Source organism: Chroicocephalus ridibundus, chromosome 1 (genome assembly GCF_963924245.1).
Source record: "Chroicocephalus ridibundus chromosome 1, bChrRid1.1, whole genome shotgun sequence".
NCBI lineage: Eukaryota > Metazoa > Chordata > Aves > Charadriiformes > Laridae > Chroicocephalus > Chroicocephalus ridibundus.
This window is the reverse complement of record NC_086284.1, coordinates 140,914,546-140,931,698: the sequence shown is the minus strand read 5'-3', so window position 1 is coordinate 140,931,698 and position 17,153 is coordinate 140,914,546.

Here is a 17,153-nt window from a genome sequence, read left to right as displayed (position 1 = left end):
CCACCTGGAGACACCTTTCTTGGAGAGTTCCTCACCTGACCCATGAGGTTGCCTGCAGGCTAGGTCCCTGCACCCAAGTTTGCAATGTGAACGGCTGTGCCTACCACCACCAGTGGGATGCGAAACTTGATGTTCCCCACCAAATGCAAAGCCATTGTTTACAGTGAAATTCAAATGCTCACTGGTGGGAACAATGAGAAAATGTAAATGTTTATACATGACATCCTGCAATCTACCATAGTGATAAGCAAAACAATTGTTACATTTTTTAAAGGAAGGCTTAATAAATATTTATTCTTGGTACAAGTGTGCAAATCATTTACATGGCTCTGCTGTGATTCCAGCTATGTTTGAGGCGTCCCCTTCAGAGCTACTGCTTCTATCCGACATGTGCTTTAGTTTAACAAACCTCAAACCAACAGAAGTAGCTCTTTCCCTAATACTGTTGTAAGGTAATGACTCATTTTCATTTGAGTGCTTCAGCATCCTCCAAGAAATATTAATGCCTGGAAATTCTGTGCTCCATGCATACCACTTACTATACTCAATAATTATTATCCTCCTACTGCAAAGGAACTTGGTGGTAAGTCAACAGGATCTTCAAATTGTTTAAACTATCCTAATAGTTAGCAGATACATACTAATTTACAACATGTGAATGTCTAGCTGATATCTACAATCACGGGGCTGCTTATGCAGTACAGGTCTTCTAACACAAATCCTTAGCTTGTATTACAGCAGTAAAATGGTATAGACAGAGGAGAATTAAGAGAGGAAGAAAAGGGACAGTGAACGTAGGAGACAGGTTAAAAAAAAGTCTTTTAGATCTTCTGGTGCTACAGAAGCAAAACAGATCATGTATATCAGAGCATAAGAAGATTGCAAAAAGAGGAGGACAGGAGCTTAGTATCATTCTCCATCCAATTAGGCTGTATGCCTTCCTATCCCTCTGCTTTCTTGTCTGTGCACTGGAAAAGGCGCTGACCTTACTGGTAGAAGTTGAGAATTCTGGATGAGAAGTGCTAGATCAAAATGTGGCACTGCTTATAAAAACTTGTGAGATTCACGTAAGGTGTTGGGGGGGTTGTGTTCAAAGGCATTGGTGCTGCTTCTCTGACAAGTCAGGGTTAAGGAGTGGGTGAAATTTGGAGGCTTGGAATAGGGCTGCCTTAGATGGACTGGTGTTCTCATCCTTACTCAAAATGTGTGACACTATAATCAGATGATGGCTGACTTTCTTTTACTGTTTTGTTGTCCTGTAAAGAGTGTCTTGAGCTACTGTGAAATCCTCAGAAAGTACAGGAAATTGTATGAAGTATTTCAAAATTTTCCTCAAAGAGTAAAAATTCTCACATTGTATCTTCTACCTGTGTGACTGTGTGCCACCTCTATTAGGAAATCCGAACTTATGGTTGCTAGGATAGGCAAAGCAGTCAAAGTTCTTCTGCCACAAACAAACCACGTATTTGGTTGTGTGCACAAGTCCACCTGCACGCATTTCTTCACACTTTTGTGTTTGGGTGCTTTTGAAGGGACGGAACATAATTTTTGATGGTCCCTCCTTGACAGGGTTTTCTAGATCCTACTAACATACATCTTTGTTTTTAAGCACCTACACACTTGAAAAATTTAGTTAAATGATCAAGCTAAAGACTTAGTATCAAGTGGGAGGTGTCCCTGCCCATGGCAGGGGGGTTGGAACTAGGAGATCTTTAAGGTCCCTTCTAACCTGAACCATTCTGTGGTTCTATGACTCTATGATTCTAAGTTCCTTTGTAGTACCATGGTAATGATTGAGTGAAACAGATGGTAAACATGGAGAACAGAATTTCTAGGTGTCAGTTATATTCCTGAAAAGAAAATAGAGGAAAAGGACCAAATCCCTGATTTTTATTAGAATTTAAAATCCGTAGTACATTAGAGAATTTTGAAACTGGGGCTTTGTATTCTAATTCAGCAGTTGTTGGATATGTGTCTGTAGGGAATGGTTCCTGGGATATACTTACTCTCTCACTTCTGATATTGTTTCTCAATCACCAGAAGATGCGGGAAAGCTCCATCCTTCCCTGGCTTTGAGTAGAAGCTGTGAAACTTGCCAACACCAATAAGCTTCCAAGTCTTTTTTTTATCAGCCCTAACTTCCGAGACTTTCTTACAGAAGTAACAGTGTATAGTTAGGAAAATGAGTATTTGTGTGTGATCCATCATTTAATGCCTGAGAGTTAATCTGCAGTTCTGAAGGTTTTAATCAGAAGTGGCTGATTTGGTGGCAGGAAGTCTAAGTTCTGACTTGGCAAAGCTTTCTGTATGTGCTTAGCCTTATGGGCATAGGAAATCACATCGTCTTTGATTGAATTATTTGTGAGTAAAGTTAAGCATCTAACTGTGTTGAATGATACACGAGGCTTGTCCTAAGAAAAGAACGAGCTATGTTTCTTCATTGTACCAGCCTAATAGATTGCAGCAAATTATTTAGGATTTTCTGAAATAATATTAATATTGGTGTGTTCTTGGCGTATGCCATAGTTTTCACTCTAATATGATTACAATGAAGGGCTAGTCTTCTGGTGATCGTTTCAGTAAAGTGCTCTTAATATTAGACTGCTACCAAATCCAAGAAATGCATCTTAAATGACTTCTGATCACTTAAGTTTGCAATGAAGTACATAGGCTGAGCACAAGTATGGAACCCACTGCATTATTAACACATATTGCATATCAGCTCTCATGTGTTCCCTGCCTCCCTGCTCAGTAAGACAGCACTGCTACAAAAAAGGATTCTTGTCCTGGTTACATTCCTCTTTGCTTTCTCTCTTCTCCCTTCTTTCCTTGCATGCACCTTTCCTTCCTTGTTTCATCATTTGATTTGTCTTCTTCTGGCCTTCCTTTCCCTCTTCGCTCTTAGTTCTTGGATTCAGTGTGTGTGCTGCTGCTGTATGGTGCCTTAGTTTCCTCACCTCATCCTTCATCCCATTTCTCATTTCTATGGTTCTCTTGTGCTCCTTCCCCTCTCCCCTCCCCAACTTTCCCCAGGTTCCTCCAGCTTTTTAGCTCTTTTTTTCTTCCCACCCTCTGTCTCTCTTTAAAAATTTAATTGGCATGCTTTCTTCTAGCTGTCTTAGAAAGCCTTATTTTTTTTTTCTCTCTTTTCAACTTCTTTCCTGAATTGCAGTCACACCAGTTCTGCTTTCCTGACTGCAGAGTCATAGCAGCTGTGGTGCAGAAAAGCATCTGAAAAGAAAATGCTAATAGGGGTTTTTATAGTGTACAGTAAAAGGCTCTGATTAAAAAAATAATAATGCTACACCTCAAATACTACCTCTAACCCAGACTATTGTTTCTTGAGAGCTTCCTTCTAAAGCATGTAGTAGCAAAGCAGAATCCATAACCTCATATACAATCTATCTGCCTGTCATAACCACAGGCAATGCTTGAATTAGTATTTTTCTTCACAGAGAAGCAAAGAACCTAATGTGTCTGTGTAATGGCATTTATTCTGTGCCTGATAACAAAATCATAATTAGTGTGCAAGGCAGTTTTACAGAGGCCCTGTCGATGTGTCAAGTGCTGATTGTCCATAGAAGCGTCTTACCAGATACTTTCAGATCAAACTAGTTCTTTAAACATGTCTCCATGAGCATTCATTAAAATCTATACATTAACCTGCTTCAGCCATACTAATACTCCACTCGTTTCAGCTTTCTGTGAGCATTCGCACAGTTAAGTTTATTTATCACAAACAACCGGTCTATACGGATTTCAACATTGGATAGGCCAGTATTTGCACATATGAACATTTATGTTCATCGGGGAAACATGGTCATCCAGCTGGGGACAAGAAACCTATGCCATAGACTCAGCTGACCAATTACACCAAAGAAATTTATTTCCTCTAACAAAGAGAGAAATCTGTTTAAAATAATGCAATAGTAAGTAAATTATTCAAAAAAGTCTCCTCAGTGCTGAATGTTTTTGTACAGTACGGAGAATATGACCATTTGCTGGCAGAAATTCTGTAAGTGGAAAAATACATCAAAGTAAATGGTTTCTCTCAAATTACTTATCCATAGAGCTACTTAAAAAAGATGTTTGCTCCTACAAAAAATGTTGCTAGTACAAAAATGAGAGTATTAGATGGACTTTTTTCTGTTGATTCTTCTTTTTGAAAGAAGATCTGCAGATGCTGAAAGAGATTTTGGTTTTTTTCTTCTTTTTTTCGTATAATATCAGGCAATTTTTCTGGATTTTTTTTTTTCAGAAAAAAATGTTATCTACGTGAAAACGTACCATTTAGAAAATATTTTATGTACTACAAAATATTTCTGATTATCAGCTCAAGGCTTAGCCCATAGTAATGTCCTCTGTTTTGATCCCAGTTAAAGAAAAGGAGTCTTAACGGAGTCTTCTGGGACGCAATTAAGCTTTCATCTGCTACCAGCCCTACCACATCCCAATGCTTTTGTGCTCACAGTGATTTTAACCTGCTCTTCTTGCACGCGTGGAGCTCCTTGACTTGAGGAGGATTTGGTGGGCTGCCATGAAAGTAAAACTGAAGCCAAGCCACAGAAATAGAAGACAGCTGGGAGTTAGGAGGCTTGGTTCGTGTCCCGTCAGTGACTGAACTGATGGGACATGAACCAAGGGAAGGGATTTGGGGTGGCCTGATCCGCGAAACCGACTGTATGCCGGAACGCCACCTTCCTTTGTGGAGTGCGCTGGGAGGCCGAGGTGGAAAAGGCCCTAATCAAATTCTTGCAGGAGTAGTTTTCACTGGCTCAGTGGGAGCTGTTTGCACACAGACGCCGTGGAGTAAGTTGCTAGGTGTTTATTAACTCAGCCTGAAAAAGGAGGGGAAGGGGAGAGAAAAAACACTGAAGGGAAAATGCTAGTTAAAAGTACAGAATTACCACCCCCGGCTTTCCACTAAAGCTGGGGGATCTGGGGCTGAGCAAGGTCCTTGTAACCTGTCTGGTAAGTTTTAAAGGATGTTTTCCCTCTCTGTAACCAGTTGGTGTGTATGTGTGTTAGGAAACAGTGAGGCTTAACCCTTGATTGTTTCTCTGCTTCGACCCCCATTTAGTGAAAAGCCCCGTGACAGGGGCTCAGGGGGCATTGTGGGGCACAGCTGAGTCCCTGCTGGACACCTCTCCCATCCTGAGGGGCAGCCTGGCCGTGCAGCCTTCCTTCTGTGGGATTCGGTGGCATGCAAGGCAAGAGATCATTTGGGATGAATAGAGCCCTTGGCCTGTCGTTTAGGCCATCCAGCCGCTCTCTGTGTTCTTTGTCCGGGCCAAACAAGTTCCATATCATTATACTGGCATTCGTTTGCCCAGTCTCATTATTAGGTGCATTAGCTGTGGGAACTAAATCCATGACAAAAAAAAAAAAAAAAAAAAAAAGAGGGGGTGGAATTGGCACACACAAAAAAAGGCTTTCCCAGCTCAGGCTAACAACTTGTGCCTATTAACTAAAAACGATCATTAGAAAATTCCCCTGCAGACTTAAAGCTTCAGCAAAAGCTTGTTTCACGTATGCACTTGCCCTGTTACATGAACACATAACCAGCCTTAAAGAAACATACCCTCCAACGCCTGGACGGGAACTGGGTGAGGGGCTTCCAGGCAGGCACTGCATTGCCTTTAAAAGAAAGCTCTTTTCTCTCTCCTTCTTCCAGCAATAATGCTTAAAAAATACTGTTCCAGTAGCAGATAATAAGTGTATAACCTTAAAAGGAGAAGGATATTAGAAGACAACAGTGTCAGGTTGGCTTGGTCACTCAAACAAGAAAACAAGTGCTTGCACAGGACTTCATTTTTTTGTTATAGTAGGCTTTTATGCAGGTCAAACCACAGAAAGATTCATTGAAGATCAGGTCTTCATAAACAGTATGAAGATAGTTCTCCCAAAACAGCAATCTGTCTTTACGAAAGTCCATGGAACCTTGCCTGAAATGCACCTTTACCACAATTTCAACAAACCACGAGGCAACAGGCAGATCCGTGGTGGTCCCTAAGCTTGCTTAGGAACCCATGTTGAGTCTTCAAATGGATGGGAATGTACAGATGTGTCAACTCAGATGTCCTAGTTCCTACAGCTTTCGGTGGTCTTTGTGTGTTTGGCAATGCGAGATCCGGGCTCTTCTGCTGGTCCCCGGAACAAGTTGGTTGGTTTTTCTGGGATTTTTGCGGGCCACACTTCCAGCGGACCGTGTGTCACAGAGTTAACAAATATTGCCCAGCTTAACATTGAAACTGTTACTGGGTCAGCAGCTCAATTCATAGGCTGCGATTACTTTTTTCTTTTTTTTCCCAGAAGATGTTTTCTTTCTTAGTGTTTCCTAATGCTAAGATTTTTGTAGGCTGTATGATAGTCTTCATAGGAAATGACAAAATTTCCAGTCCCTCAGTCATGTGAAGATGAGCAGGACACATCTCCGGAGAATACACTGCAGGGAACGATACTTTACTGACAGAAAACTAATGAGCAAGTCTTTCCCACCCTTAATACACATGCAGGCGTTCTCTTCTGGTTACCATGCATCAGAAACAGGTCCCTAAATCCAGTGGATTTAAACCAGTGAAAAATGGCTTAGCTATTCTCTGTCATGAGTCCCTCCCATTGGCTGGTGTGGTGAAGCAGGCAGCTACAGCAGAGACCTTAGGGGTGTCAGGGAGCAACAGGAGAGGACTTCTCCCCACAGGAAGGCGATCTGAGAGCTGATGGTGACCACAAGGAAGGCAGGGCAGCGTGTAACCGACCGGGGTGCAGTCCTGCAGCACCTGAACGTGAAGGGTCACAGGACCTGGATGCAGGTGAACAGTAGCAGCCAGCAGCTCAGTGATGGCCAGACAAGTCTGGAGCGATGAGGTGGGATCCAGACGTGGTCCAGGTCATTGAGGTGCATGGCCAGGCACAGGCGCAGCTGCTGTAGCTCAGGCAAGGACCAAGACTCAGGGCCTGCGCTTAAAGCCAGCTCCCAAGGGAAGAGGAGGGGCTACCAGTGAGGCTTTTCCCAGCTTTTTCCCACATAGGTCTTTCCCAGCAGTCAGATCCAAGGTCACACAGCTGCACCATAGGTGAGATGTCCTTGAGCACAGGCAGCCAAACCTCAGGGGTGTGCACTGGGGCCTAGCAAGGGGTTGGATAGATGCAAAGGTAACACCTGTCCTACTAATTCCACAAACCTGCATGGGAAAAGGTGGAATGGACACAAGGAACCTGGTCTGGCTCTCAACCAACTTTGCTACAGCTCTAGCAATAGCTATCCTTTCCCAAAATTTGTCCTTTCAGGCTGAGGCTGCATGATGGAGGCAGCCACCCCTGTAGACACTCTCAGTTGGCGAAGTCTTTGGCTTCCTGCGCTGGCGTCCTTTCCTGGTGGTCTGTTTGCTCACCCAGGCTGTGAAGATGAATCTCACTCATAGAGATGCCCCGTACATATGGTAGCCTAAGGTCATGCTCGTTTGTGGCTGTGCAACCAAATCCATGGGTGTCAAAAGCGAACTCTGTGATCTGCTTCCCTTTGGCTCACCCTTACCCCCTGCGGGGACCGACCATGGCATGCACCTGGAATAGATGCAAATTTAGGCAATGTGCTATTTGACCAGCAGTCTTGTATACATCTCATTCAAACATGTGTCAGCAGTTTTATGCTAATCCCACTTTTCTTCAGCGCTCCTGAATGTTGTCCGTGATGCCAGAGTGTGAGCAAGCACCGTCTTAGCAGAAGGCTTATCTCTTAGCATTTCCCCCTGAGGGCAAGTTTCTTCCAGATAAAAGTGTCTTTCGATCTGGCAGGCTGAAACGAAGAACTCTTACGGTGCTCTGACTCCTCACCGAACAGATGGCAGGGGGAGAGCACAACGCCGTGCAGGATCAACACAGTAGCAGGCCGGGATATTTAAGCAACTTTTCCACTGCCACCTTTTGAGCGGTGCTTATGAGATATCAGATCACAAACAGTAAATTCTTCTCTCTTCTATTGCAAAGCAGCAGAGTCAAGCTCCTGCTCAGACAAATGCTAGACTTTGAGAGAAGTTAACGAGCAAGATTTCATGCCTCTTTTTTTTTTTTTTCATTATTTTTTTAATGCGATCCCAGTGATCTAACACAAGGGTACGTCGTCAGTTACGGACCACCCAGTTAGGTTAGCTTCAGTAAAATCAGCAAACTGAGATGTTTGGCACTGACAAAACCAGACAACATCAAGAAATGATTAGAACTTCAGAGACCAAGTGACATGGACAGAATCCAAGAGAACCTGCTCCTCTTCCTCCTCCTTACACCAGTAGCTCATGCTTCCTACAAAAGAAATTTAAGATTTTTGGGAAAAAATATAGACTTTCTAGACTATATAGACTTTCTCAGGTTACCAAAGCAAGCAACCCACGGAGATTAAAAAAAAAAAAAAAAAAAAATTTGCTGGTATACTGAACTGAGGTGGGATTGGTTTTTTCTCCTGAGTGTAGCAAACGTCCTTTGGGTCTGCTGCCATTAAGAACTGCAGCGATCTGTTAAAACATGTTGATTTCGGATGTTTACAGCTTTCCAAAGCTCTCTTTTTTGTGGAGGATATTTTCCCACCTCAGTCTGGGAAAAGATGAGCTTTCATAGAAGTTTAGAATCCCAAACGTAATTTTGTTAAAAATTTTTGAACGAGAACATGCTTCTTGCATTAAAACGGAGCAGGTGACCTGCTTTTGCTTTTGGAATAATAAAAACTAGCCAAGATTTATAATTTGTCATAATAAACACGTGCTTGGGTGTACTGCCTTCTTTTTGCTAACCTGCTAAAACCCTGGGGGTGGAGCAATACCATCTCCTGCCTAGTGAGAGCGCGCAGGCGGACCACATCTGCAAGGCCGGATTTTGCTTTCTTACCAATGTAATTGTGAAGGTGCACTGGTGATTTTATTGGGCAGGGGGAGCAGAATGAACCCATTGCATTTCAGCTGTGGTACTAGCACAGATCTAATACACACAAATACATGTGCCAGTTGCACATCCAAAAATTTTCCTTCAGAACTCATTTTTGATTGAACATGAGTTGCTTTTGAAGAGTCCTGCTGTCTCTCTTTTGGCTGGAAGTTTTCACTTCTCAGCATCATTGACTGAGGGAAATGAAAGGTGCTCTTATTTTTGTCAAGTTTCACCAGTCCTAACTTTTCCTGACTAGTAATTGGGGAGTTCATCAGAATTTTACTACATCGAGCTCTTTGTGTGGAGGTCCAATGTATCAAGTTTAATAAAGTACTAGCCAGAGGGTCGAGTTTACATGGGTTTACTGTAGGTGTTATAAAAAGGTTTGGGCATCCCTCCTTCTGAGCACTTGCTCACGCATCAGGTACTCCCACGCCATGTGATGCCCTTTCTGACATGTCCCTTTTGAAGCTGCGTTGACCCCAGGATACAAAAAGCTTGTGGAGTTTCTAGATCAAGCTGCTTTTCCTGTTTCTTTTTTTTTTTTTCTTTTTATAAGCACAAACTAGAAAATTAAATAACTGTTTGTTTTTGTCAAAGGGACATACTATGAAAATACTTTCTTTAGCTACCTCATTTCCCTTCATGTCCCGAGCTCAAAAGAGACTTGTCAGACAGCTATTTCAGATTGAGAAAACGCCTTCAAGAATGATTAAAAAAACATGATTTGAGTGTTATGTACAGTAACATAAAACTAATTATGGTATAATAATACACTATATACTATATACTAATATAATAATAGCTTAAGATATAATTTAATTGATGAACCTGTATACCTTTGACTTGCAAATGGTGATCATATACTTTTGCTGAATTTCAGCTTCTGTTGGGAAATGCAGTTTCTCTGCATGTGTAAAGCGTTTTTTCTCGATGGTCCCAGTTATGTCTTAGGTGTGGAATGGAATTCTTGTTTTCTGACTAGCTCTAGCAATTATCTCATTTGTTTATTTAAAACTTGTTTGCATCAGTGTTGTGATCCATACACATATCCCGATGGTCAACAGAAACATTCTGCTGCAAATATTTGAACTTCAAGCTGTTTCACTGGAAAAATGTCATCAGAGCTAATGTTCCCATTCCCTAAGGAATGTAAATTCTGCAGTTAGGTTTCTAAAGCAAATCACGAATGTGCATTCCAGCCGGTTCACAGAACTATTCTGCAGAATTTGCTTAGAATCTACCCTGCAATAGAAAACCCTGTAACAGAAAAGCTTTTGCATTAAAAGTTCATTGTATTGACTACTATGAATACCAAGCATGACAGAGATGCAGAATTTAAACTGATGTGCTGGAGACATTGAGTGAGAATTTGCTGAAAAATTGCCATGTTTTTCATGAAAACACAAAGGTCTGACCCTCAGGTAGATGTAAATCAGTCTTATGTAATGAATGCCAGTTGAGATAGGTATTGGTCAATAAATAACAGTTATAATATTTGCTGTTACTACTAGCGTATCTAACATAATTGCTCAGGTTTTCCTTTTCTTTTTTTTCTTTTCTTTTCTTTTTTTTTTTTTTTCATGATGTGAGCCACTTTATTCTGCTTCCAGTTCAAAACTTGATCTAATTCCAGGAATGTCTAAAAACATTTGCTATATCTTTTCTGCTGGGAAAAAAATCTCTCAACTTACTGTTAGCTCCCTGCTCCAAAAATAAAATGTACAGTACGTAACAAATTTGGTCTGACAGCATTTTCCCAGCTGGAAGGATGGAACTTTTTAATTGGTGTATAAATAAATAGAGGTTTGATCCTGTTCTTAAACATATATATATAAAAAAAAAAAAAGAATTATAATTTTGCCCTTGCTTCTAGTATGCATAGGAACAGATCTTTCTTTCTAATAAAAATGGTAATAAAAAAGCCATCTTCATTGAAAACAATTTAAAAGTTAAGTCTAAACACACTGAAATGGAAGTGCTGCTGCTGCTGGTGAGGAAAGCCCATGAAGTTCTCTGTGTCTTGACTTTTACATACCATTTTAGTTCATAACTCATCGTTTCAAATTGCTTTAAAGTTTAACACGAGAACCTTAAGTGCTCGTGAATCATCAAATAAGTATCTATTTAGCAAGAATGAATTTAGGTTTATCTTGTGTTTTCAGATTAAAGAAAGTGATAATTTAGATTGGGAGTTCACCTAGAATAATTGTGTGGTATTCACTTTCGCTACCCGAAAATAAAACGGGACAAAATGCAGACACCGATCTGCAAATCCAGAAACCAGAAAAGGGAAGCACAGATTGGTACAAAACCACCAATGTCTTTATTTGGTCCTCAAGTCCAATGCTGGGCACCCTGAGACTCTGAAATACTCATTCTTGCTGCACCTTAGCTCTCCAGGTGCATTGCTGGGTTGAAGTCCCCTTGGCACCAAAGTTTTCTTTAGTGGGGGGCATGCAGCACATCCTGAAGCTGTCAGCATTCCTGTTCTTCTCCTGGGGTGGGCTTCTCATCCCAACCTGTCTCACCTCTGATTCCAAACCAGAGGAATCTTCAGAAAAGCTGTCATGTAGTAGAAGCCCAATGGACCGAGCTTTCTGGCATGTGTCTTCTTTATTCCTCATAGCCCAATAATTAAATACTCATCTAGAGAAAGGAAGAGGTCTGTTTAGGAAAAAATGGGAGAAATCAAAACCACACCTCCTATCTCTTGGAAAAGGACTGCCTCACCAAAAGCAGTCAATAAACATTTTGTTTTCTGGCCCCATCTGCGTGTAGTGCATAGCCAAGTGTCTTTGAAAGGCTCTCCCCACCAGAACATGAGATAACCTAGTTGTTAGGGAACTCCCTCACTTCTATTTCTTGGATGCTGGCGCAACTTTTTTAAAAATATTTCAGTTTAAAGCAATACACTGGTCCAGGCATGTAATATTTGTATGGAGCTTAACATGGTCCTGCCATAACATTTCTATCTCCTCCAGTGTGCAAAGTTGGACCAGAAATCCCATGAGAATGAGCTTACTCATGAGATATCTGCTAATTCTGGCTTCCGGTTATGCTGTAAATAGTATGAGAACTGCCTTTCTAGCAGTTTTAGGGAATTTGGCTCCCAGCCATTGCTAGAAAAGCGCAAGCTGTAATCTAAGTGAAAAGCAAGGGGGAAAGAAAAATGCTCCAGACTTTCAGAAACCTCTTTATTAGTGCCAGAAGCTTGTTGGCTTGCTGGGGTAGAGTCTTCTGCTCTATATCCTTCTACTCAGGTGAACTGGTCACTGTTTTCCACTGTCTCAGACATGCCTTTGCGAGGTCGGGTACTTTGCAGAAGTCACAGTGATCTGTAAGCAGGTACTTTGATGACTTGATACAGCTGTTCTGTGGAGGTTTTGAGGAAGAGAAGGCTACGCCAAAAACTGAGTGGCAAGCTCAGGACTCGGGCTACAGCCCTTCAGTGGAGGGACCCCACAATGGAGACTCCTGGTCCCATTGCTTCATTCCCCTCTGTCTCCCTCAGAGATACTGAGATGGTGCCTTTTTCCCTGCCCTCTGACTCCCTGCCCTCTGACTCCCTGCCCTGCCAGCTGCCTGCCCTGCCTTCCAGGTCTCATTTCCACTAATGGGTCCAGGAGCCCAAGGCTCTGCACTTTAGCAGAGCTTTTGGACAATACTGTAGTGTATACATCTTGAAAAGAAGCTGAGCATTGGCCGACAGGTGGGTTTTTCGCTTTCAAGAATGCCCCCAGCCTCTGTGAAAGTAATCCCAGCACCCCAGAGAGCAATCCCTGCTTTCAAAACTAAAGGCAAAAGTCATGTGCTCTACAGGCCCGAACTTGGGCACTGGATCCTATCATCTCATGCAAATTATTCTTAGCCCTGGTATCAGAAATACTAGGAAGCACATACCTGTAAACACCCTTTAGCTTTAATTACACTTAATATGCTTGTGAGGGTGGGTTGGGTTACCTGACTTATTTATTGGGGAAAGTGCGCTACTAATAGTTTGTAAACCTGAAAAAATCACACAGAAATTATTACATGCCTCAAAGATGAAACTGATGAATAGTACATTTAATACAGCCTTGTTTGCAGTATTAGTAGGCAAGCTAATGTGTTTTCATAATGACACTAAGGTCACTTCCAAATAATTTTCAGCAGCCATTGGAAGTGCAATAGGTAACATAAAATCACCAAAAAGAGATGAGTCCCTTCAATGAGGAATTAAATAAGCAAATAATAGTTATCACAGAAAACATCTTGTCTAAAGAGTGCCTCCATTCAAAAGATGGGAAACTTCGGAGTCAAGGCTACAGACACCAGCCTATTTCTGTTCTTTTCTCATTCCATCTCCTTGAATATGCATTATGACACAGCTTATCATTGTATGACCACATGTTATCTTTCCATGAAACAATCAACTTATTCAGAATGCAAGACAGTTAGATGATTAGGTACTTAATCGTCTGTCCTCTAATCCTCTAGTACCTCTGTGTTTAGAAGAGGCCTACGTTCACTTCCAGAGGAGCCAAAGATGCCAAGTAGTTGGGTGCTGGACTCCAGTGGTGGAGGGAGGAAAGTTTGATGTGGGCTGCTCCCTTCAGCTACAGAACAGGCCTTGGGGGACTGCTGGAGGAAATCAGAGAGCTGGCCATATAAGATGGCCAAGGATAACTATCAAAGAAGGACAGAAGCAGTGGAAGACCAAAAGTTCAAAGCTGTATAGATCAGCATTAGAGCCCAGAGCACACGGTCTTGAAGTACATGGCGATCCCTGCGGAGATGGTTCTTGTGGGGGATACCATCTCAGAAGAGCTGAGCTTAGTTTCTGAGATGCAAGGCAAGCGTTCTCTGGTTTATCAATTTCTGTTTTTTGATGAACAGTGGTAGGACTTCATGACAGCTTCCAGAGACTACTCTGACAGCACCCCAGAAAGATGCTACAAATAAGAAATTTGAGTCTGATTCTCACACAAGCGTGTCTCATGACTCTCATGCGTGAGGATCTAATGCTGGTTCTACAGCTGTATCAGGTTCAGCAAACATTGATTTGTTTAGGGGTTTTGCCCCTGCTGCTTTGCAAATTCATTTGTTATGCAACTGTAACTTACATCACTTTGATCCTGATTCTGGAATAATCCCAAAGTCAGCTGTCATTTTGTCATTTACTGTTTGTGTCTGTGGATGTGGATGTGCTGCCCTCTTCCACCTAACACACTATCCAAACCCCCGATTCTTTAGACTGGATAAGTGGCTGATTGTCAGCAATTTCAATGAACTTTAGATGCCTATATACTTTGGGACTGACTCAGTCACCTTCTGAAATCTGAGGGGATGGGCCATGGTACAGAAACGATAGCCCAACTGACCTCGGAGGAGCCTCATGCAATTAGAAGGGTCTGAGCATATGGGACTTTAGACAGGTTGTATATGAGCCTCTGTAAGATATGGACTTTCACCAGTTTATAGAGAGCACCTCTGGAGACCTCTGTACGTATGACACACTAACTCCAAACGATTTCCCCATGCCTTGTGTTGAAGAAAGTTATGCCCTGAATTTCTCCCTGTATTTACTTTTCATGTTCTTCACGCTGTAGCAAGTAACAGACACACACACACACAAAGTCTTAGCAAACATCTGTGGGAACAGCAACTATGCAAATAGTAGCCACAAGAAATTCTTCATAAACAGCCTAGAAGTTGAAACGGATTTTCATAAAACCTTTGTTAAACAGTGAAAATGTTAGCAGACACTGAAGTCTTTATTATACTCAGCACATATTGCCAGGAGGGCTGGATACCAAATATTGCATTTGGTCATACGGAGGTTTCCAGCACCCGTCAGGACATCCTCTATGGCACCAGAGGACCACAGGCTGTTCCTCCTTCCGTGCAAATAGCACTGTTGGTATCAAACAAGAGAAACTGCACGGAAACTCTACTGAGAAACAAGTGTGGCAGAATTTAGTAATTTGTAGTTATTTGCAAGGGTAGCCATCAGACATCAGGCATGTACAGGAGCCGCAGTGTGGAGGCATCGCCTAGCTGTTTATGTATTGCTCCTTCCTTAAGCTCTGTGTAACAGGAAAGTGTCTACTGATCCCATTTTACAGGTCCAGCACCTGAACACAGCTGCAACAGTTCATCGTGTTAAGGCTAGGCAAGTGCATAAAGGGGCAGAGGGACATCTAGTGGGATTTCCACTCTCTCTGCATTTGCAGGCCATCAGAAATCTTCCCACAGATTCACCTTGCATGGTGAGGGTTCATCTTACATGTGACTTACTACATCAGGAAGAGCTCCCTGCAAGCACAAGGTGAAATGCTGAAGTTCCAGTGGAGAAGGTTTTAAAAACTGTGCTTTTACTTAGAGCTCGGTGGACGTTCAGTAACCTGTTGAGCCATGGTAACTTCTTCCACGTGTTGGCCTGAAGTGACTTGTCCAATGCTGTGGTTGAGGTCTGATAACAGAGCAATGCATCTTCAGATCAGCACACAGATCCCCGAACCACCTTCACTTTGTGAGGATGTGGGGGCTTGACTGTGATTCAGGTTGCGGATCTTGTGCTTTTGACCTTCTGAGGATTCAGAGCCTGCTGTGAGAAGGGGTAAGAGAAGCGGCGACTAACCTGATTTCTGTAAGAAAGCTCACCTTGACAGACTTTCAGCAGTAGTGAGTTTGAAGGCATTGTGAAGGTTATCTTCATAAAAGAAGTACTGCCAACTTACACTGGAAAAAAAAAAGTGTGATTAGCAACTTACTTCTTGACACGACTGATGGCTGAGTGATTATGATATATTATATTGCCCTTCTCAGCTGGTGTAGAGCAACAGTTTCATCCACTGAAGTCAATAGGCTTCAGTCCCATACCAGCAAAGGGTCTGGGACTAAACTACTGTGCCCGGGCACCCAGTTTGCAAGTTCTTCATTCCCTGCTGATGTCCTAAACTCCTTCACGTCAGAAGAGCAGAATTTCCCTGCCAACCCACGTGCAAATACCTTCTAATCCCTTGTCTATGGGTGAGGCACCATGGAAAATGAATGGGGCTTTTTTAGGGTCACAATAAGTGCACTAGAAGAAAATTCAGCGAGGCTGCAGATACAGTGCAGAATGGCTCCAACCACCCAGTATGTGTTTACCATTGTACAGTGATCGTCATGTGTTTACCTGGCAGTAGTGCCTAGGACCCCAGGGATGGACAAGGCACGGATAACTGCAGGTTCTGTAAGAAGAAGGTAAGCCTGTATTCTGCCGTTCTCACTCATGCTGCACACAGTCCTTGCCCTCACATATGTCAGCAGTGAATTCAACTGATGGTAACCCGACTGTCACAGCCGTTGACTTGAGCAATAAAATCACACGAGGATTTCCAATGTCCTTGGCCAGCCCTGAACAAACAGCTCTTCCACTGAACTGGGGGAGTGGGGGCTTCTGGATGCTCCTCATGCAGGGAAATGGAAAGGGAGTGGAAAGTACACTGCCCCGATTTTTCCCTGACTCTGCTGCCTCTTCGCTGGTGACTAAAGAACCTGACAGGACACACAGGGTAGCCAAATGAATAAATGTTGGCAGGATTAGCTCTTGAATTTACTTTCTCCAGGCGTCGTGGTCAGAATTTACACTTTTCTTCTGAATCTGTTTCAATGGTATTTGCACACATGACGTTTGGTGTGGTCAGAGATGACGTAGAATCCAGCGAGAGGGATTTCAGAAAGCGCAGGCTCCTTATTGAGGGCCCTCCTTATTAAAAATTGACCTGCAAAGAAAACTGAGCATCCTTTGCTTTGCTCCAGGTTTAACAGAGGAGCTGACCGAAACATGCTAAAATTTAGAAGCGTTTTCCTTTCAGTCGGATTATCCTTTGAAACTGTGAGCAAACCCTGCCTGACAACACAAAGGAATTTTCCCATGGATCAGCTAAAGCTGACTCACATGAAAGACTTGCCCAAAGTGGTCATGCCCTCTGAGCAAATACCACAGGCATGAGGATCTCTGCTCTTGGCCTAACAGCAGTGTTAGGATTCCAGCGACCCAGCCTAGGAAGGCAGATTTTATTGGAGGAGGGGAGGTCACCTACCTGTGACCCAGCCAATCTGCTCTGCTATTTATCCATGTTGCTAACTTGCCAGGGAGACGAACGATTTGCGCTGTCACTGCACGTTGCGAGAAATTTCCTGCTCGGCCCCTGAAGCACACCAAATAGCACTCGCTGTTTGCTTAAGCAGGTAAAGCACACAGC